At 36.0% G+C, this 23,852-nt stretch overlaps 1 protein-coding gene across 7 annotated transcripts in view; it reads right to left on the reverse strand.

Annotated features, from left to right (window-relative positions):
- Positions 1 to 23,324, reverse strand: part of LOC121326197 (zinc finger MIZ domain-containing protein 1-like) — a 147,533-nt gene extending 124,209 nt beyond the window's left edge. For 4 of the 7 annotated variants that reach the window (XM_041269402.1, XM_041269400.1, XM_041269401.1 and 1 more), the window contains exon 1: positions 23,162 to 23,323. The gene's annotated coding sequence lies outside the window, so the exon portion shown is untranslated. Of the gene's footprint in view, positions 1 to 23,161 lie in introns of all 7 variants that reach the window. The other 3 variants (XM_041269399.1, XM_041269396.1, XM_041269397.1) reach the window with 2 other exon arrangements.
- Positions 23,325 to 23,852: the final 528 nt, after the last annotated feature.

The following is a 23,852-nucleotide window of genomic DNA, read 5'->3' on the forward strand; positions in this document are numbered from 1 at the left end:
GCAAACAATTCATTTAAATATGTTTACATCCTTCTAATTGAAAGAATGTCTTTTTATACAGACTTGTGACTACTGCAATTTCCACGTGTAACACAACTTTGCTATTATCATCACAAGGCAAATGTCATTAAAATGTACATCCAGACTCATGCAATAATAGATTACACACACTGCATCCTTTTATTTTTAAATGCGTAATAAAATTGTATATTTATATAATTTAAAAAAAGAAAAGCTAAAAATATCTCTCTCGTCATAAGCAAAAACCATTTAAGTATAATTTTATAATTGTTCAGCCCAGTATGACGTACTTGAGAAATGGCAACCATTTCCTGTGGCGCTAAAATACAAGTCCTTTAAATTATTGATGGCCTTTGAGCAAGATGATTTGAAACAGCTCTCATCCTACTATCAATCATTCATGCAGTTTCCAGTCAAAACACTTCACTGAAGTATCACATTACACTTGGAAGGAAGTATAGACAGATGAGGGGATAACAAAGGGGTTAATTTTAAGGGATAAAATATATTTCAAGTGAATACTCTTGACAATTCAATAAATTATATTAACATATATTAAGATGCTATTCTAAACTAAAAACTAGAATACCTACTCTTTCTATAAAAAATTCCACTAAAACATGTGAAACTGCTCCAATTCAGGAACTGAACAAATTAAAATTGTTCATGTAAAAATGGCTACACAGCATTGTGACAGAGACAGAACAATTCTTGGTGACAAATCTCTCTCCCGACTTGTGAGGGTGCTGTGTAAAGGGAACAGAGTGCCCTGGACTGGATGGTCAGACAATTCATTCCCAGGTTAGACGGAAGTCGGTCATCTAGAAGGGGGCGGAGCTATGATACACTAAATCATAGGTTCATGATCACATACTAGCTGTAATGGTTTTTTTCCCCGCATCTCTGTTGTCCTCACTAGACAAGTTAAATAACAATTTCTACTTGTCCTGTCTTATGTACACATAACATTTATTACTCACAAAAAAAAACAAAGACAGTACAGATTTCTTGGTGACAAAACAATGTAGATGGCTAACACGATCCGGAGCTGTCACCAAAGGCCAGCACTTACCCGGACTACACTGCACCATTGTTCACGATTAACTGTATTTGCACCACGAGCACTAAATCACTCACTGTGGACTTGTGTTTGTGTTTTGTGTTACGTGTGGGTGTTTAGGAACAGGACTATTATTATTTCGGGACCAACCTGTGGATTAAAACAGAGCAATACACGCCGCTGTATTGCCTGTTATCATTGTTATTATTTACTGCCATTTGTCATCAGACTTTTGGATTGTACAAACAAACCACCATTGCACCTGGATTATCGTTGGCTGGCTGTTTATTGATCACCACAGCATTCCTGCACCAACACACTGTTAACCACTTTGCCACAAGGATATACTGTACAAAACCAGGCATGTTACTTTATAAGGTTCAGGTTTATAGGAGAGGATTTAACTGCTTGTCAAATGAGCAAATGCAGAAAAGGTCTAAGTATGAAAATGCTAACTCCAGCTACTGGGATCCGACAGCATACTTATCCAAAGATTATGGTATTTTCCTCTGAACCTGAATTCTGAGCCTTTCGTGCAGACTCCTCCAGTGGCAAATCTCCAATTACCTACTGCATGCAAGTACTCATTTAACTGGAACTGTGCCACTGCATCATTCCCATCAAGCTGGCCCCTCTGAAAGAGAACCAGACGCTAAACAGCAAAGCATATCATCATCACACTACAGGGGGCATTCCAAGCCTCAGTAAATTCCTGGATTTATCTGGGAAAACATCAATTTTCCTACAACTAAAGGTATATCATCTATGTTTTCTGCTATATTCAGCAAAGGGTGCTGTACAGTTTGTCAGAATTCTTTGTTAGGGCAATTTCCTCATGCTATATCTAATTAACAATTGTCGCTTGTTAAAATACTGAGGGTGAGAAATTTACAAGCAGTCTGCGGGAGAATTTCCATCATGTTGCAGTGCGTGCACAAAGCTTCTGAGCCAATTGCTCCCCCGACAATGGATTTGTGAGGCAAGAATGGGGGGATTATTTGATTCAGCTTCTAGTCAAGTGCCCAATTCACTCAGCAATCAATACTAATCAACGGGCTGGTACCTTCTGAGATATCAGACAGCATTTAAATCCTTTTTCCAGCTGCAAGTGACCCTCATATCAGGGCTTAACCTGAAGCAGCATTTCATGTTTTTTTTCTTTTTATTGTTATTTATAGAGACACAAGTGATCACACTGAAAAGTCTTGCAAATTCTTAGGTCAATAATGTACAAGAGGCCTACTCTTTCCTGCTGTGCGATGTTCTGAAACCTGAAGCGATGGGCTCATTTCAAAGCGTGAAAAGTCTGAATAAATTGTAATGAAAACGGTGTTAATCCGGCAAATCTAGTTAGAACAAGTAAATCTAAATACAAATAGTAAGCACCTTTTGTTTGTGAACCGGAGAACACAAAGTAATGGTATTCATCATCTCTACAATATGCATAAATCTCTATATATTTACTGAGCATTTGGTCTCAGAAACTGGGAATGCATGGATGAAGGTAAAACCCCTCTAGGTTAGAACTTCTCTCAAAGGTGTCAAAAGAGTAAATGGCCATGACTCTTGAACATCAAATATACGTGTGCTTTCTGACTGCCTCTGCCTAGGAGAAAGCCAAGGCTCCACATCCTTTACACATGTCATGATACAAGGGAATTGATAACAATGTCATGGTGCAGGGCAATTTCAAAATGGACATAAAGAAACACATACAAAGTTTAATACAGGTGTGCATGTTTTAATAAAAAAATATATATATATCCTTTTCCTGAAAAAAATAAACAGTGTATGCAAGTCACAATACCTAAAATTGTAAATGAAAAAAAGGAAAAAACAAACAAAAAAAAAAACTGAAATAGTTTCTTTGTTTTCACAACTTTGTGTTTAATAACACTGCAGTGGCTTCGCTGTTGTGGTGACATCACTAGTCATGAATATTTATTGGACCTGGTTAAGGAGACAGATTTCAATAGACATTGTGGGTTAAATCTAGCAGTGTGCCCATTCTCAAAAGCTAGCAGTAGATCAGGAACTGTACAGTCTGAAAAAGTACAATTTCATTTTAAAGTTGTTGTCAGAAGTCAGCCAACTACAAACACAAAGCCATTCATTTCTACTTCTTGTTATCTTTCTCCACATCTCCTAGTCCGCAAACAGCTTGCTCATCCACGAAAGCTCACTTCAAGGGCTTACACATAAGCACCTTTAATGTCTGTGACAAGGCATTGTGTCCTACAGGAAGAGCAATAATAAGGTAGAATACAGCACAAGTTTGAGCAAGCTATTCTACAAATATAATAACAAATAAATAAAAAAAACACACAAACCATAAGCACACACACAAAATAAAAACATGAGGACTTGCACAATTTGGACTGGCATCAGCTAATGTTTCCATCTTGCACGGCTTGTGTAATGAGTTGTGTACCACGACTGCCAATCATTTCTCCCCAAGAGTTCCCCTGACCTGCTGTACTCTGTTGCATGATAAGCCAAGCTATTCAGCCTGCCAGCACTGCTGATGACTCTGCTTGCACAAACAGAAGCATTGTTGTCGCACAGAATAAACACCTGAACTTCGAACCTTTTACCTGTGCCTTTGTTGCGTTTCCTTCAAGGCGAAATGCCACCCTTCCCTCTACTGAGGAACAGTAATATTAAAATACATAGAGGTATTACTGTACAAAGCCCCTTTCTAACAAAATGATGGCTTGCAAGTGTTAGTGAATTCATGTCACCAAACAGGCCTTTACTTTTGCCGTCAGTTTTTTTTTTTTTTTAAATGTATTTGTTGTTTTGTAGCTTACTGTGGCAGGATAGCTTTTGGGAGCATCAGACCAGGAATGATATGGCCACAGAGTGGTGAGTGAATTGTACTGGTGCTCGGAGTTATTGTAAAAATAAAAGGTTTATACAGAAAACAAAACAAAACAAAAACAGCACCTGGGCCATAACAGACAAAACACAAAACAAAGTGAACATCAAACACAACAAGCATCTTGCTCCTTTAAATCCAGCACAAGTAGCAATTGCTTATATTTGTTTCCCGTTCCACCTCTGAAAACTTTAACCGATCAGCCAAAAATGAGTAATCAATCAATCAATCAATCTGGAGACGGTCACATTCTGCACGGGTTTAGCATGGATAGGGAAGTTTTACCGCATCTATGCTGCAAAAACAACAATAACAAAACATCATTTTTTATACAAATTAAACAATACTTTTTAAATAATAATAACGTAAATACAAAATAATACCTAATACACACAGGGGCAGGGGGTATACCACGTCACACTCACCTACTTGCTTACCAACTAACTTAACCAAATGTATATTTAAAACAACCAAAATGTTTGAAATGTTGATAGTTTAATGTAGGCATCTGTCAAAAGACAAGAGATATTCACAGGTTTACATGACAAAAGTAGGAATCAGATTGCAGAACAGCATAGCAGTTACTATTACCAGCACTACTGAAAGTTTGATTAAGGGGTTAATGGTTGGTTAATGTAACCAAAAAAAAAAAAAAAAACATCATGCCCGAGTCCAAATTTGATGGATCTGTGTAGAAAGAATTGTGAATCACAACATTACCAACTTACAACTAAAGGTAAATATTATTTGCAATTAACTAAAAATTGCACAAATGAAAATGCACAAACAAGTTAATAAGCACACATTACAGAGATGGACACGAATTACACAGTACATGTAGTTTCAGTTTGTCTGGCTTATGAGCTTAATACCAACAAAGTGTGTCTAATTAAGCCAATACAGTAAAGCCTAGAATGGCTCTAACTTCTACGCAAGGGGCGTTCTTTTGATCCATGAATTCTAGGTCCCCACTAGTAAAAAAAAAAAAAAAAAACAGAGAATTTGGGTATGGTGTAAATAAGCAGCACATATTGGTAATAAAAGTTACTGCCAGAGAACAGCTGACAACTTCACTAACTGATACAGAAATGATAAAATGACACAGCAGGCAAAGTAATAAGCAGGCGATGTGGATTTAGCACTTAAATCATCTACTAAGAGTAGAGTGATCAGCAACAATTTGTTTGATGGACCATTGCCAATTAGGAACAGAGATGTTTTCAACCGACATGACTCTGTAGAAGCAAGCGTAACTTGTTTATTTGATCTCCATTATTGTCAAGTCCTGGTCTCATAAAAGCCAAACTACTGTGAAAATCTTGTTTACGACCATCAACTAGTCCAAGTACACTTCAAAAACAATCCTGCAACCAGCAATGCAGAGCTTTCATTTTTATATCTTATCACTGTATAAACAGTACCTTGTACCCTTTACAGTGACGGGTACCACATGGTATCAAGAACGACGCTAGGAAACTATTTGGCATGTAAATCTAATTACAGCAGTTTTAATGCAACCAAATACTAAGCTTGAGTAGCAGCGTGCCTTGCTGTGTGACGATTGTATGTCACTTGATTTATAAAATCAGTAACATTTATGATTTTATGAAAGATATGCAAAGGTGCCTGTGTAAAATAAAGCAACCATCAGTGATGTAAAGCAATATTAAAAAGCTGATTTGTTGGGTTCAGAAAATAATGTTTATGTGCAGAGAAATTTGGTAAAATACCAGGTAGCTTAGTTGACTGAGAACTGAACATTCCACTGCAGTCCCATATATATATATATATATATATATATATATATATATATATATATATATATATATATATATATATAGACACACACTCACACACACAAAATCTGATCTATGTACCACCCAGCCCCCTGTCTCCCACCCTAAGGGTAAGGATGGTTAGACCCTGGAAATCAGGGTAAGGGGTTACTGCAAGACAGCGAAGACGTTAAGGTAGCTTATATTTGATCTAAGTTACAGATAGAGATTTAGTTGGCCATAACAAGGTCAGTGTTTAACATACAGAGATGAATGTGTTGTTTCTCTTTTTGACAAAAGTATGTTACCTGGAAAGAAAGTATAACAGAACTGGAGTACAAAACAGCACTATTATTTTACTGGATCAGGTTATAACACATTGTACTAGTCAAAATGCAAAAAGTACATGGCTTCATTTGTGACTGAAAAAAACATTTTTAGTAACAGCTTTCCAGGTATATCTTGCCAGTCTGACCAAAAGCTCATAAGCCCGACTGCTTGCTAAATTGACAGCGTAAACAAAAGGGAAAATGTTGAGCTCTTGAGGGAATATGCTTCATTGATCCCTTATGATTTTCCTTAACACCCCATTGGAAGCTCTCTGGGCACCAGTACAAAGTATACATCCTCCTGATGGGAGTTGCTGGGATTATAACAGCTCAAAGTGTCATCACAGTTCACGAGCGGTCTCTCAATCGCTGTGTGGATGGCTAGTCCAGTTTTTTCCTGCTTCAACCACATCAAGTAGTTTACAATTAGTGCACTGAAGCAGTAAACAACCTCATACTTAATACTCTCATTTTCCTGTTCCCTTATCTTTTATATGGTGTGTCCAATCATTGAGCTGTTCTTTTTGCAATTACTCAAAACCTTACTTTTTTTTTTAATGCAAAAGTCTGTTTTAAGATGCTTTTAAGTGAGTTCTAGTTGCCTGCCATAAATATTTGTAACAGCTAAATTAGCCCAAGTGTTTTTATAGAAGTAAGAGACAGCGCTATCTAGGTATCTGGCACTCTGAATCAAGATTCAGTTTGTTTTTCTTTACAAAACACTGTTGTGCACTAGATTGTGTTGCACTTACTAGTTCAAAAGAATCTGTCTTTGAACTAGTAAGTGCAACAGTTTTGTCTGATCTGGCCTACGTTACGTGTGTCTGTGGCAGACAACAAGAACTGAAGAGCAACTCCTGAACTCACAGTCAAAGCACCTTAGCACATAAGATTTTTATAATAAAAACAATATTTAAAAATTCAATTAGAATCTACTTACTCAAAAAACAAATAAAATAAAAAAAAAAAAATCCTACCGCCACTAAAATATGTGTCCCTACTGAATTTTTACTACATTCTTGCATAATTCAGCCTTCTGTAATCTCTGCTTCATCAGAAATTTGGCTTTTGCGCTTGTTTAAGTTACCCACATTGGTTTCAAGTGCAGGTAAATAAGTTTCCTCCCTGACTGAAGCTTTCTGACCACTCTATCCCTCTGAGACTAAAAAGTATCTGTACTTGTATCGGCAGGGGGCATGAATGACATACTGCATGTAAGCTCTGGTTTAGCTCAGTGAAGCAAAATACAAATGTAAGCAAAGGAAAACAGGAGATCTCTTTTTTTTTTTTTTTTTAGAAATCAACACCTACAAATGTAATGTTTCTTACATACATGTGTTAGGTAACAATAGTTCAGAGACAAAAAAAATAACCTTATTCATAATGTAATTTGATAGAGAACCTGGCTTATTTTACTCCCGAGATGTATGTACTGTAACATGGTACATATTCTATATCTTTATTGAACTAATTCAACGTATTTGTTTGGATTTTGAAAGAATATTCAAAACTTGAAAAGTCAAAATCTGAATTGAAGCTGGCCAGATAAATGGAAAATACATTTTTATTATAAGATTGGCTTGAAGATCTTTATTTACCAGCTAAAACATGAAATTAAATAAACATTTTCTAGTCCTTCAAGTCCTTAGAAGAACAATCTCCATTCTTCTACAACCCGGAAAAGACACCACAATGTTTTGGAACGATAAAAAAAAAGGCATTATAAAAATAATGACAGTTATCGGAAATGTATGATATTGTATTATGACAATTTTTAATGACAGCTACATTTTGTATGCTATGTTTTAACTAATTATTCCACAAGTTATTCCATCTGTTCTAGTAATATTTAATCAGTACGTCTTGTAGTGTATTAGAGCAGCCGCCACTTCCGCCCAATGGCAGTGGTCGTTTCTATTTCGGTATTCTTGGGAGAAAATGTAGATACCCTATGTGCAAAATGTGCTACACTCATACCCCTTTCACACAGATTAGTTATGATGGGTCAGAACCGGCACTGTTGCAGCATTTTGGTCCGTTTGAATTGCCTATACCGTCACAGAGCTGTCATTCCAGCCTTTTATTAACTTCTATTTTTTTTTTTTTTTTTTAACAGAAGAGAAAACATCTAACAATTGATAAAAGTGGGTCTAAAATATCACAACGTTTAAATATATATTAAACAATAAGAACACACTACACCACCAGTTAAAACTGGTCTGGCTAATCCTCCAACACATATTTGGTTAATTGAATTCATTCATTTTTTGCACTCCTAGTGCACTGGTATAAATAATTATTCTTTCTCACTATAAATCCACGTAATCTCACACTCACAACATTAATTAAGCTCTTTAAGCTTAAAATTGGGAACGTCCCTCAACGTGAACATATGGGCCATTTCATTATATTAAAACACATCTGCAATACATTTGTGGTCTGCAAGCTGTCTGTTTAGATATTCTTGCAAAAAAAGTGACAAAAGACAATAAATTAAAAAAGTTAATGTCTTCATTTTTTCTGTTTGTAGTATGCAAAAGCTCATAATGTTGTTTCTTAAAACAAGTCTGTTTGAAAACTGCTTTGGGGTGTGAAAGTTGACAGAAATTGATCAAATAAAATAATAATCATGCACCTGACACCAGATACATCAAATCCCTTAGAATCCCATTCTCTCCCCCATTAAAATTTTCATCTTGGCCTGGCAGGCACACATGTATCCTGAAGTTTGTAAATTGACTGCCACTGTATTAGCAACATTAATGATGCATCAGACTCTAGAATTACCGGAGAAACAATCTGATTGATTTTACTACACGTGGAGTTGCTGACATTTCATTTCAAGCCACTTCCAACAATAATGTTTTGCAAGGGTTGTTTAGATGTGTGCACCAATCCATTGTGTCTTACATTAAGAATGTTCTTTATAAAATTAAAAGTGGTTGGTCTTTATGAAACTACATGGCAAATTGACATAGTCCCACTTCCAAAAGACCATTTTTTCAAGTGCACTCCATTCAAAATCATTTTGGTCATTTCTAACCTACCCAGGGGGGCATGAACTAGGGGTGCTGCTGCAATGATAAATCCTGCTAGTTTTGTTAATCTTATGAGCTGTGTGTGCAGACCACTGCTCCTTTTTAAACTGCCATTGAACACAAACGACAATACACCGATCAGCTCCGACTGTCACAACAGGGGCGGGATATTTTAGAAATCGCATGGTTGCAATCTCACGAGACTCAGTTACTAGTTGGAACGCATTAGAAGCTTGTATCCAGAAGAAGGGTTATTGAAAATCCCCTCTGAAAAAAAAAAAAAAAAGATTTTGTGTAAATACTCAGTGGCACCACATGCTAAAATCAACTGTCACTAACTAGAGATACTACTAAAAACACATGTGCACAGTGACATTGTTGACATGCTAGATGTCCATTCCCTCATGAAATAAAATGAATTAGAACGACACTCTCCTTGTCTACAACTACTGTAAATAAAAAAAAATGCATTTCTAAATGGCAGTATTTACATGGATCACAACAGTATAGGCTGCCTTTCGATTGTTAGCTCTAAATGTTTTACGGTAAGCAATGTTTTATGGTTTTGTAAACACTGTAGCAAGGACTAGGGTTAAAGATGTATTTACTTAAATAGATAAATGAGTTGATACTGGCTTTGTTTTGTTAACATGTAACACATAATAGCAACTGAATGAATGGCTTCCATCATTTCCAGGGGTTATAGTTTTGTTCAGTGGCTTTCAGTCACTGCCTACACTAGTTATTAGGGCAACACATGCATTTTCAATCCCATTACTAGGTTCTTCACAGGTGGACCATGTTGACATAATCCGGTCTGAATATGGCATGATCTGTCCAATGCTTAACATGCTGTACGGCAGTAAAAGTCATATAGAGGATAACGTCATAAAACCAGTGATGGAATCAGATGGATGACAGATAATAGGACAATATCAAATTTAAAATATCATAATTTTTTAATAGCCTCGCCTCTTGGTATCCCTATTTCTTGTTCGTACACAAATAAAAATAAAAAGTTACATAAAAATATGACACATATATACTAATAAAATAATCTGTCAAATGCACGCACAGGTACGATTATTATGCAAAAAAAAAAAAAAAAAAAATACATTAATGAAAATCCATTTACAAATGTTGTTTGAATTCCACTCCTTGGCATTTAAGAGTACCAAAATGCAAATTGACTTTTTTCTATAGGTCAAAAGCTGCCTTGCATAGCTGATAAAATCACCTCAAACTGGCACTTTTATCTCCTGAATGCAGCTGCAGAGCCAACAGTCAAAGTGTCTATTAATGTTTTGGATTATTAAAGAGTGTGCCCAAGTGTAATATGTTCAAAATTCATGAGGCTAGTGATTAGCACTTTCAGTCCTGCAAAGATATTTCCAGCTGCAGTTATTTCACACGAGGCACAGACTTTTCTCCCATGTTTTACACATAAGATTGTAAAACATTTTCAATTCCATGTTCTAGGAGTCATTTGGGTCTTTATTAACAATGACAGTATCTTTTTCGGAGAGCCTAATTTACACTAATTAGGTAGGTATTATTTTACAACCCCTAATAAGTCACTCTCTCCAACACAGATTATTATTGCTGTCTATGAGCACCAGAAGCATTCAAGATCTCTCCACAGATGCAGTTTCTGCCCTTCTGTGAATGAAAGTTAATCTCTCACCATTCAGCTGGGCAATGCTATACCCTTTAACGGAAAGCTAACAGAATGCAGAATGTGTGCAGTAGGATTGTTTTGTGCATAACCTAAGAACAAAGAGCAGCAGCTTGCAATGAATGCCCTCAAAAACAAGAAATAAAAGGTTGAACAGCTCTTTTAAACTGTCAATCAATATGGTCTAAGTGAAGCTAAAATGTTAAATATACCGTTATTTTAAAAATAGTTAGCATTTCAGGACAGGGAACAACTTACTGCCATTATGGTCAAACCATGAATTAAACAAATTCAGGAATTATGAAATAGAAAAATTACGGGGGAGGACGGAGCACTGTTTTAACTGTTTTATTTCAATAGCTCCAGTGTCATACTTTAAATAAATTCCTAAATTCTGTGTCGGCCTGAACCAAGAAAGTACTCAAACTAAATTTAAAATGCAGTCATGTGGTGCTACGCAATATTCAGACCACTATGACACCGATAAATGTATTATTTGTAATAAGAACATAAGAACATAAGAAAGTTTACAAACGAGAGGAGGCCATCTTGCTCGTTTGGTTGTTAGTAGCTTATTGATCCCAGAATCTCATCAAGCAGCTTCTTGAAGGATCCCAGGGTGTCAGCTTCAACAACATTACTGGGGAGTTGATTCCAGACCCTCACAATTCTCTGTGTAAAAAAGTGCCTCCTATTTTCTGTTCTGAATGCCCCTTTGTCTAATCTCCATTTGTGACCCCTGGTCCTTGTTTCTTTTTTCAGGCTGAAAAAGTCCCTTGGGTCGACACTGTCAATACCTTTTAGAATTTTGAATGCTTGAATTAGGTCACCACGTAGTCTTCTTTGTTCAAGACTGAACAGATTCAATTCTTTTAGCCTGTCTGCATATGACATGCCTTTTAAGCCCGGAATAATTCTGGTCGCTCTTCTTTGCACTCTTTCTAGAGCAGCAATATCTTTTTTATAGCGAGGTGACCAGAACTGCACACAATATTCAAGATGAGGTCTTACTAGTGCATTGTACAGTTGTAACATTACTTCCCTTGATTTAAATTCAACACTTTTCACAATGTATCCGAGCATCTTGTTAGCCCTTTTTATAGCTTCCCCACATTGTCTAGATGAAGACATTTCTGAGTCAACAAAAACTCCTAGGTCTTTTTCATAGATTCCCTCTCCAATTTCATTATTTCCCATATGATACTTATAATGTACATTTTTATTTCCTGCGTGCAGTACCTTACACTTTTCTCTATTAAATGCCATTTGCCATGTGTCTGCCCAGTTCTGAATCTTGTCTAGATCATTTTGAATGACCTTTGCTGCTACAACAGTGTTTGCCACTCCTCCTACTTTTGTGTCGTCTGCACAAAAGTAGAAATAATGTATTTCTACAGTAGCTAGTCAAGGGTTCTAAGAGTTTTAAAGATTTGCAAGATTAAACAGCTTTTTAAACTGATTTTTTGTCCACGTAGACCCATAATTGCTACTTAACTAGATCACATTACAAAGTAAAGCCAATAGCCATACTAATCTTAAAGCTCTGGAAACTTTATACATGGGTGGTAGCTGATTAATTGCAAAACTAACTGGTTCTGAAAACAGTGCTTTGAGCACTGGCACTGCAATGGATGAAAAACAAGTTTCTCTAAAAATAATGAAAAATGTTACTAAGAGACTACATCTCAAAATTACTTTGTTTAATTGTGTTTACGGTTTAAGATTGATGTTTCACCCACCTCCAGCAAATTCTAATGACTCTTTTCTAATTACTGTTTACATTTTTTTTTTTTTTTTATCTGGGAGATATGAATAAACCTAATATCACAGCTAGCTTGTCAAAGACAAAATTAACATGGCACAAATTTTTTCTTTTTAATGTCGTAAAAAGTCTTTAATCCTCTATAATGATTTGCAAAGTGACAGGTCAAACAGATTTGCCATGACAGCTTGAAAGGAGCCCAACATAAATACAATTACCACTCACGTGACTTCCCCCACCCCCCTCCTTAGCACAGAATGCACACAATAGGACATGCTCTATAGATGAAAGCAATAAGCTTTTTCAATTTACTCATCAAGAGCAGCCTCCACCAAGAGAATGGAACTTAAAAAAAAAAAAAAAGGTTACCATTGTATTAGTCACTTAAAGTGGCAAGGCCTCAATAGGATGACTTGGCACTACCTGCAACTGGATAGAATTAGCATACATTAAAATCCGGTTAAAGCTGCATTCTAAAATGTAACCACATTACTTGACACTAGTGATGAACCATGACAAGAAGGCAATGATGTGTGATGATTTCTAAGACACTGTCTGTAGCCTACTATTCAGTTTGCAATTTTCTGGTAGTAATAATGCTATATGAATACCATTGTTGCAAATTGAAAAGTGTCTAGTTAGTGATAAACATCATTCAAATTTAATTTGAAATCAGGTTTAATTTAATCTCCCCCTTTCTCAGGAACCTTTTCTTTCTTCCTGGTGTAAATAGCATGCCTCAGCAGAGCAACAGAAAAGCTTCCAATTTAGTGATATTTCACCATTTACTTGCACCATCAACTTTGAAAAACATGGCAATCAAAAGTAAATGTAGATGTGTTTTTGTCACAATCTCAGTCTTTCAACCAGTTTATGAAATTACACACCCAAGTCACAAATAGGAAAAAAAGCGGCACCAGACATTTTCCTATTGATAAGGTTATCTGCTCCTGTTTTTTTTTCCGTGATTTGTCATTAAGTATGCACTGCTTTGTCTTCCAAAACTGAAATTTAATGAAAATCCAATCTAGCATCTACTGTACCATGCTCCCTTTATCCCTGGTGGGCAGTTTTCTAAGAAGAGAACTCAGAGAAGCTAGAATCTGTTTGCCTACCCTCCAAGGATCTCCTAGCTGAGCAAACACAGTGTTGAACTGACTCACACATGCACTCGTTTTATAACAGATGTTCAAAAATAGCACAGAACATCAATGTTCTGTAAGAACTACGCCCTTGTGACGGCATAAAGAATTCACACTAAACTATGCGGAGCTGCAGTTCATATTTAGCAAAGATAACACTGATAACACTGAAGATCACTGAAGCTGCAATATCTGTGTTCAGAAACCATTAGGCTCAATAAAATATATCAAATAGAACAATACCCAGCCGACTAAAAAGACAGCTATAAAATATGTGCATGTAAATTAGTTGGTTTTAAATAATCCTACCAAAAGACTTCAGAATGGTTTTGAAATGCCCGGTTTGGCACTTTTAAGCCAATCTGATCAATGGTTCCTGGGATTGTTATTTTAAGTACATATTCACAGAATATACTGGATCTCTCCGGCAGTACTGTCTCTTCATATATACCTTTAAAAACTCTCAAACATATAAGCATATTATTAGATTATGAAACAGAACCCCATTGTGATAGACCACCAGTGTGGCACAGTAAAGAGAGCGTATGCTGTAAGATAATACCTTTTGCTACATTATTGGGGGGGGGGGTGGGGTGGGACACACATTCTAAAAGTACCAATGACAGGATTTATTAGCTCAATAGGAATTGGAATAAAGCTCAACATGCTTTACACATGAGAATTCAAATTCAGGGAAGTCTCAGGGTACTTAAAAGATTAAAATCACTTTAAGATGCTGTTTGGCACACAATGGAGAGGGAAGTCACCACAACCAACAGGACAGTGTTTGCGTTGTTTGCTTAGTGGTTATTAAAAGTCACTGCAACAGCTCTTACCTGGGAAGTGGTGCTTGCAGCTGCATGTGGATTTGTCTGTGCACTCACAGCACTGGGCTTGATTTATTACGCTCTATCTAGCACTGAGACTTCTATTACTGTCTTCATTTATTGCCCAGAGCTGTCACTTCACCACTGCCACTGTGGTTTGTGATGCATGCACTGCACCTGAGGTACTAGATCTTTTTATATGGTTTCCCCTTTTAGTTTATCCATGTTTAATCTAGAATATTCTGCATTTGTGACTAATGGAAAAAAATATCTAAATCAAAATGCATTATATTTGTGGCACATACAATAATAATAATAATAATAATAATAATAATAATAATAATAATAATAATAATAATAATAATAATAACAACAACAATTAAAAAAAAAAAACAAACATCTGTATAACTGATGTCTATGGCACATCATTCTGCATAATTGCAGTTTTTGATATCATCCATAGTTAAAAATGTGTAATGTAAAATAACTAGAGCCAAACTGCCCACTCGCACATACAAATTCTATAGCCTGGCTGCTTTAGATATTGGTTTTAAAAGGAAATATTTTTTGTTTAGGTAAAATAAATAAGCAAACCCTTGAAGGCTAGTTCATACTTCTGTCGCAGATGAATGAGATACATCAGGCGCAGGCAGCTAGAAAAGCTGTGCAGCTGAAGGATGCATCATATCGCAGCCCTTTTGACTGTGCAGCTACTGTTCATACTTTAAATACAGACTGCATTAGTGAAATTGGGAACATGTACAGTTTAGGAGATGTGCCGAGTTTGTACTGTACCTCTTTTAGGTTTAAAATAACTCAAGCAACATTACTGGTACATCCGACCTCTCACTCAACAGGGAACCCAAAAGGGAGAACTGTATACATTATTGAGAGAGATGTGGGTATATGTGACAATGAGAGATATTTTAGTATGACAGGTGAAAGGTTTAACAACCTGTTAAACAGATTTGGACCATTGCTCCAATGCAAAATACACATGCAATGCCAGCGACACCTGCAGAAACACTTGCAGTCACACGGCACATACTAGCAACTGGCAATTCCATTGTCAACGTGTGGCCACATGCTCTAGTCTAATTCAAGGTGTTCTTGTTCTTCAAAAATCTATCATGCAGTTTTCAACATTGGGCTTTACATTCTCTCCCGTCCTTTTCTACTGTGGATGTTTGCAAACTTCTTCTATTAAAAGTTCCCCGAAGTCTTGCTCGGTGATGGTTACTAGCGTACCATGCAGCAAATGTGGACATTTTTCTACATCATTCGACCCCATGCAATTTCAGGTTGCAGACACATGAGAAAAGGTGGTACGCCTTTCTAAAAAAGATGCACGTCGCAAGAGTGTGGATAACGCAATTCTGAACTGTCACACAGGGTCGGAGCCCTTCGACTCTGACCAGAAATGATGTTGAAGTCTGAAGTATGAACAAGTCTTTATTCAACACTAGGAACCCTAGTACAGAACAAGAACAGGAAATTATGATCAGGACTTGAAAGAGAGCACGCAAACTGTATGTTTATAGAGTAGAAACAGCATTCTTGGCCTATCTAATACACGATTAAATTACCCTATGCATGCTGTTGTAAACAGGCTACAGTACAATTAAAAGTTAGCAGAAAGTGTGCATGTGTATGCAGCCTGATAAAACTGTGCATACATTTGAAAGGAACAATGCCCACCTTCAGAATACCAACTCTGTACATTGAAGCAAGGTGAACTTGTATACTCCTGCAGCACTTCAAAATGCACAAGCCAGCTGAACGCTAGCTTGGCTGAAAACAGCTTGCCTAGAAAACATCTGCTACCAGGAGAATTTAAAACAGTCATGTGCGATGTTGGCAGGAATAAAACCAGAAGACCTATTGAGCAATAATCTCCAACGTGAGTTTTGGATTCATGTCACGTTAAAGCATTATTGGTACGTTCATGAATTAAAATAGATAGTTCTTCCAATTTAGATCTTTAGGAAAACATTTGGAAGGGACTGCTAAAACCCTGTCAAGTGACAATTTGTTTACACAACAACATCTACCTGTTCAATCTACGCTGTTTTGACTACAGAACGATTTAATTCCTTCACTTGACAAAACAAAGTCACCAAAAAGCTAACAGTACAACTAAGGAAAAAAAAAGGAGGAGAATGATTCTGGTGCCAAGAGACAGTAAAACATTTTGTAAAAGCTTATGAATAAGACATGAGCTTACATTCTGCTTTACAATTCTGTTTTGTAATAGTTATCTGTGTCATTTTATTTAGCTAAAGTCCCACAATTACGTTACATTGATACCTAGTAATGGAAAACAAAAACTAAATTACAGCTTGGGATCAAGTGTTCAACAGCGCAACAAAGCCTGTGTTCAACAGCGCAACAAAGAGAGAAGAAACTTTCTGATCTACTCTTACAAGGAAACAAACTAAGTGGCAAAATTTCTGCTATATTTTGGAAAATCGTTGCATTGTAGCGCTACTAGGCAATAAAATAACACTTGAAAACAGAGTTTTAAATTCCTACACAGAAACAAAGGTCACTAGTCTAACTCCAGAATCTGTACTGAGCTGCTTTGTGTACAGTGCAGATTATGAATCAAAGCTTACATTACCTGTAGAACTGAGACACAATCTCAACATCTTTTGTGTACATTTTCAAAGAATGCCAAATCAAACATGCATAAACTTGAGATACTGAGGGCCTCAAAGCCTGCCTTAAGGTTTAGAGCCAAGGAAGGCTTGCAACAGGACAGCGAGCCACAGTTAGACACCTGTTGTAAATAACTAGCCCCTTCACTCCCATGGTCCTATTGTCAGTCCGGGGACCACAGATGCTTTTAAACAAAAAGACAGCACTAAGACGACCATGATGGAGTAAGATGAAGAATGTATCACTCCAGGAAGTCCCCAAGGATCATCTTGATTAAAATTCCCTTTAAGTGAAGCTAAAAACAGCACATCTCTCTACAAAAAAACTCTAAAGTAGCAGAATAATTCTTATTTAATTACATCTTTTCTAGAGAACAAGATTCATCGCTTTAGAATTGAAAACAATACTTTTTTTCTTTTTTTTGGTGGGGGGATACAAACATTATTTTCTAAAACAGACATTTTTCACCAAAAAATGCTGTCTTGACACTTGTTTTAAACACAAACTACATTTAATACATTAGTGTGGTAGACATTGCAGTAGATATTTTTATTATAACATGAGAAAGAAATAATCTACAGATTGTACATGTATACCCAAGTCATTCTACAGGGGGCAAAGTGAAAAAAAAAAAAAAAAAAAATATATTATATATATATATATATATATATATATATATATATATATATATATATATATATATATATATATAGCATGGCTTGCATACTAATGAGCCGCTTCACACTGAATAAATCACTACGCACCACTACATTCTAAATTCCATGACAATCTGCAATTTTATTTGTTATTGGTTAACAACCACAGCCAAAAATTAATATATTTGGGGATGAAACTCCAGATAACTGGTACAACACCAACTTTGAGTGAAGACAGCAGTCCACCTGAAAAAAAAAATACAAATAAAATAAGAGCACCAGCAAGAGTAGACACATAACAGTAGATGAGGAACAGCTAAATGAAATAGCAGAAAACAAAGATTGAAAAAAAAAAACACACACACACACACACACACAAAAAAAAAAAAAAAAAAAAACTACGGCACGGGCTGGTTAATGTACTTAAAGAAAAAAATATGGACATTGATTTTATGGAAATAAGTAAAATAAAAAAAAATCACCACCCCATGCATGGTATACAGTATATCATGGGAACCGCATGGCCCATCGTGGTTTATACCTTAAATAATCCGCTAATAAAGGGGTTTTGCCTGAAGATCCATGGTCTTCAAGACTAACTACTAAATACATTTTTAACAATTTAAGCTATCTAGAAAGACTTGGTCTCCCTGCTGAATTAATCACATTTTTTTCTTTCAGAGTTAAAATAGTACAATCTTATCTAAGGCTGAGGCGATGCATCTATTGTTTGACAACTACTAATTGTCAAGCCTGTGCATCGTTTTTGTGTAACGGGTTTAAGCAAAGGAAAGCTTTTATTTTTTATTCAATTTGGAATCTCCGGTCTGACTCATAGAATCCCGCGCTGTCCCGCCCTCTGTTAGCGTTTACTGGTGGGGATTGCATCTGTGCAGGAGTCTTCAAAGTAGCAGAGCAAGTTAAGAGCGTTGTGTTAGAATTAAATGTTTTATTGGCCAAGCTGCAAATACAATGCCTTTCGATGTTTGGCAATTATTTTCTAAAGTAAGACGGCAACAAAGCAAAATAAAGAAAGTCGAATGATTGGGATACTTGGAGAGTAATGAGATGGTACCCTACAAAACTTCCAACAAAATCTGTATTTACTCATCTGATCTATCCCAGAAAAAAAAAAAAAACAACCACCAAGATCGTTCCAAAAGTTTTTTCTGTGGTCAGAAGTATTAAGCATCCCACCAACGTCAATCCCTAGTGAGCAGGTATTCAGTAAAGCTGGGCAGACTGTAAGCAAGTGCCAGTCATTGCTTAAAAAGTGGACAGTAACACAGTTAAAATATAAGCCACAGGCAATACTGTTGTTACTAAACTGCTGTGGACAGTGATAACTTTTTAAAAATGAGTTTGTTTTTTCCCCTCTCTTGATTGATTGTTACTCTGACTTGTTTATAAACAACAGTTTTTTTTTTTTGTTTGTTTTTTTTTTGGGGGGGGGGGGGGGGGGGGGGGAGATTTTGCTTTGACCCCCAAATGGTACAAACAAATTTGGTAAAAAAATCATTTAAAAAAAATACATATATATTTATATATAATATATATATATATATATATATATATATATATATATATATATATATATATATATATATTATATATATATATATATATATATATATATATATATATATATACGTGTGTGTGACACATATAATATATATATATATATATATATATTACTATATGCATAAACAGGTGTAATCAATTTAATACGCATTGAACAGTTTTTTAAAGCGTTACTAGCAATGTTACACAGTCATCCACAGCTCCACACGTATTACTACGTTTTTTTACCCTTTCATAACATCAATAAATCAATGCATTTGCTTTTTTGGACAATGACATATTGTTTGTGAAACACTAGGCATCACCCCAGCCTTAATCTTATCTTATCTTTATTTAAGTTAATGTTGTAAAGTCTGTTTTGCAAAAAAACAAAAACAGGTTTCTAAAAAAATCCTTCAGATGAAAAGCTAATGCTGAAATTTTTTATGTTAATATTAAAGCACGGTTCGACCTTGTGAGTGTACGGATCAGAAAACCTCCAAGGAACACCAGGTGCTATAGGAAGTGATGCTGGTGACTCAATAGGAAGCAATTTCCTCTGTGGGGCTGAACTTAAACATTGCCCAAGTCTGGTTTTAGGGGAAGTGTGTGGTTACAATGTTTAAGATGTTATGATTTAAACGGTAAGTTAATCCAAGGTTCTGTACTTAGGAATGCTATCTTTCAGGTTAAAAAAAAGTAAAAGTAAATCAGCAACACTTTACCATAGTTTTTCTTGCATGCTACCAAACTTCATGTTCATGGTTTACCCCTACAAAAGAACTTTAGCAATAAACCTTGCAGGCTTATCCTTCTATGATTCCTTAACTGCTTGCTCTCTGCTTCGGCTGGAATTCCTCTGAGTGGCAGAGCTGCAGAAAAACTGATCAAGACTCGTGCAACAATACCTCCTTAGTAAAAGCATTTGTGCTTCAAAAATACCAGCATGCTTATCAGGCATCTTAATTGCTACCAAACAAGTCAAACGATTCAGCCATCGTGAAGTTTCAAACCTCAATATAAACCTCCAAAGTGCCGGTTTGAATTGAAAACTTTATAAACTTGCTGTTCCTCTTTTTCAAATTAACTTGAAAAAAAAAAAAATTAATTTAGTTTTCAAAGGAAAGCCATTGCAGTGCCTTTAAAATGAAGTGATGTTAGCTTATGCCAACTATAAAATGCAGAATATTATTGTATCATTTATCTACATCTGATGTTGATTTAAAAAGTGAGTTCCAATGTTTCTTAAGAGAATAGAGAAATAACAACACCTTCACCCCATTAATGTGTGTGCCATTAGCACAGCTTTAAAAAGTATCAATAACATAATCTTCAAATTCAAAACAGACACTAATTAAAAGAAAATAAATAATCTACCCTTAAAAAAGATGGAATTTTGGAAAATAAACATAAGCTATTATTGATGCAAAACACAGTGCCATTAACTGTTGTAATCATCCTGGTTGTTAAGCCATCACTGCATCTGAACAGTGGTTAGAGAGAGAGATGCACAAGTTAATTCAAGGAGCTTAGCACATCTTGAAAGAGATATGACTACTCTTTACTTTTCCTGTTTTCCTCAGTTTGTGGAAAACACTGCTAACAAATGCGCTTCTCTGGTCTTGGCCACACGTGCTCTGTTGCAGATCTCAGTTTCAATGTGTCTTTTGTTTGACGGCTGGTGTTTCAACATCCTCAACTTGAATAGAAGAAGGTCATCCAGTGCTTCTGCCCCTGGTAATTCAGAAGCTCAAAGTGGGGCCCCTCTAAGAAGCAGGGTAGAACATTAACTCCTCTGCACAGCAAATTCACCTGAGTGAGCAGTAAAGCAAGACTCCAAACAGTCTTTTAAAATAACAATTTTGGCCATTGGTAAAATGAACAACATAAACAGTGTCGCATTGGTATTTATTACAAGGTGGCCAGTTATTTACATACTGTAAATCTTCTGGACTCAACACATTTCCACAAAGCTCTAACAAAAAGCCTAATGCAACAAATAATGTTAAACCACTCAGCAACAGCACCCCAAGAAAAAAAAAAAAAAAACAGGTCATTCATCTCCCTTTGCACACACTTGCACTCAGTCTCATAGGAAACCTTTTAAGGAGCATTTGTTTGAGCTGCCAAGTTAAATCCTCCACTCTCATGTCAATGCATTGAAAAGGCAGTCAGAACCCCAACTTCACACAGGTCTGATCGAAGAAAATGGAAAAGACCAGCTCCATTGGCACTGGTACAGTCACTGAGCCATTCGAAGTGAAGCATAAAAACATCAACTTAAAAAAAGAAATGCAACAAATTTCCCCTGGTGTCCTGTCTCTATGGACACCACATTTCAGGTCAGTTGCATGCGAGTACTTGTATTAACATTTAAAGAAGGGCTGGTACTAAATACTAACATTTACTTTGCAATACACTGATATGTAAATATAGTTGACAGAACCACCTCACTAAACAGTTTTCACAGCAGATTTTGAATAATCAGGGCTAAATAACAAAAGGTAAGAACAAAATATAGTACCACCCTGCAGCTCAGTTTAAAAGTTAAGGCATTCCCAAATAAATACCGGCTCAATGGAAAATTACTGAAGAATATCAAGCAGGAAGACCATAACATAGCATAACATTAAACCAATTAAGTGTAGTAGTATAAAATACACAATAAAAATACATTCTTAAATATAACATACATTTCGGTTCTTTATGAAAGACACTGATGAATGCATCGATTTATATTTACCCCACGCAAAAAACAAGTTTCTGTACGTATATTTATTTTTTCTCCTGCTTACAAATGTGAAGTGTCTCATTAAGCCAGTATTTTCCTTTTCTGCCCATAACCCCCCCCCCCCCCCCCCCAAAAAAAATTGCAGCTTAGCTAGTGCTTCTGTGAAAGGTATTCCCTCCCTTTTTTTCTCTCTCTGACAATAGTTAGAAAGCAGAGCAGGCTACTTTCAGTCTGTCTCCTTTTTTTTTTTTTTTTCAACTGGCTGTTAGTCTTGGCTTCCTGGACAGATGTACTGTAGTGAAAGAGACCCTGGTTCTCGCTCCTGCCCTAGTCCCAACTGGCTTTCGAGCCAGACATCAAGAATTTAAGGAAACAGTTTAAAATAAATAAATAAACAATACACCATATGCGTTTGTTATTGTTTTTTTTTTTTTTTTTTTTTTTTTTTTTTTGTTTTTTGTTTTGTTTTTTCCCCAATAACTACAAAGTAGCACTTTCTCCAAAGATTCTACGAGCTCTGCGCGACCTCGGTGGTAACAACATTTTTTTTTTTTTTTTTAAATAAAAAAACAAAACAAAACAGCAAATTCTCTGTATTGCTATAATGTATGCATGGTCTGATTAAAGAGTTGTATCATTACAGTGTGTTCAGTAGACATCCATTATTTAGGTTTTATTAATTATTTTTAGCATGAAAAACAGCAGTGCCCAAGACGCATGCCCCTCGTTTACTAACATAGGTTATCTCTCAAAAAGTGACCTGAATCCACCTCAAGCCACACACTTTGAGCTTCTTGATTTATTCCCAAAGCTACACAATAAACCACACACCGCTGAGAATCTATAGTGCCTGGTACCAACTCGACCCTGTTTTACTCGCCAACAACAGAAACAACCTGTCTCTTATAAAACCTGTGCATATCTCTTGTATACAATGTTTATTTAACTGGTTACTCCATTGTTTCTCCAAGAACCTCATTCAACTAGACACAAAACCTTCCCCAGTCAAGTGGTGTGAAACATGATACGTAAATAGACATTGAACTTACTTACAGATCCGAGACAGGCAGAGGTAAAAAAATTCCTTATAATTTTTCTGATCTTTTCAAATATCTTCTTTTTTTTCGTCACAGAGAGAAAAGGACATAAACGTTTGTGGGTGAGTAACTGACTCAACTAGCAGAGAGCAAAGCAAGTTGAAGTGTCAAATTACACTGGCTATTCTATTACCAAAGGGCCATGCTTAGTGGCTGCTGGGAAAATCTGTCCCAGATTTCTGGATGAAAAGGGAGCGCCATTTTTTTTAATAGTCGTTGTTAAAAGTATTTCATCTTAATTATTTAAGTTACTTCTAAACAGGGGCGCTGGAACTAGGGATGCCGGGGGTGCCGAAACACCCCTTGGCTTTGCATGGCTTCCATCATATACAGGGGTTACAGCACCCCCACTTCAAAAATTGTTCCAGTGCTACTGCTTCTGCATAAAAATACAATCAAGTATAAATTACCTGCATAGACTGAGCGTCTAAATTAACGCATGCATAATTTTTGTGCTAACTAAAGATGCACCAAAAAACACTATTTATAAGAATAACAAATCACAAAATAATTTAAAATATGTACTGTTATTTTGTTTCCTCTTTTTATATTTAAAAACAAAATACAGTCCGGGTAAAAAATATATAAAGTGCTTAATATTAACAACCACGTTTTTATTTAACTATGTAAAGACTACTGATAC

The sequence above is a fragment of the Polyodon spathula genome, chromosome 13 (genome assembly GCF_017654505.1).
Source record: "Polyodon spathula isolate WHYD16114869_AA chromosome 13, ASM1765450v1, whole genome shotgun sequence".
Classification (NCBI taxonomy): Eukaryota; Metazoa; Chordata; class Actinopteri; order Acipenseriformes; family Polyodontidae; genus Polyodon; species Polyodon spathula.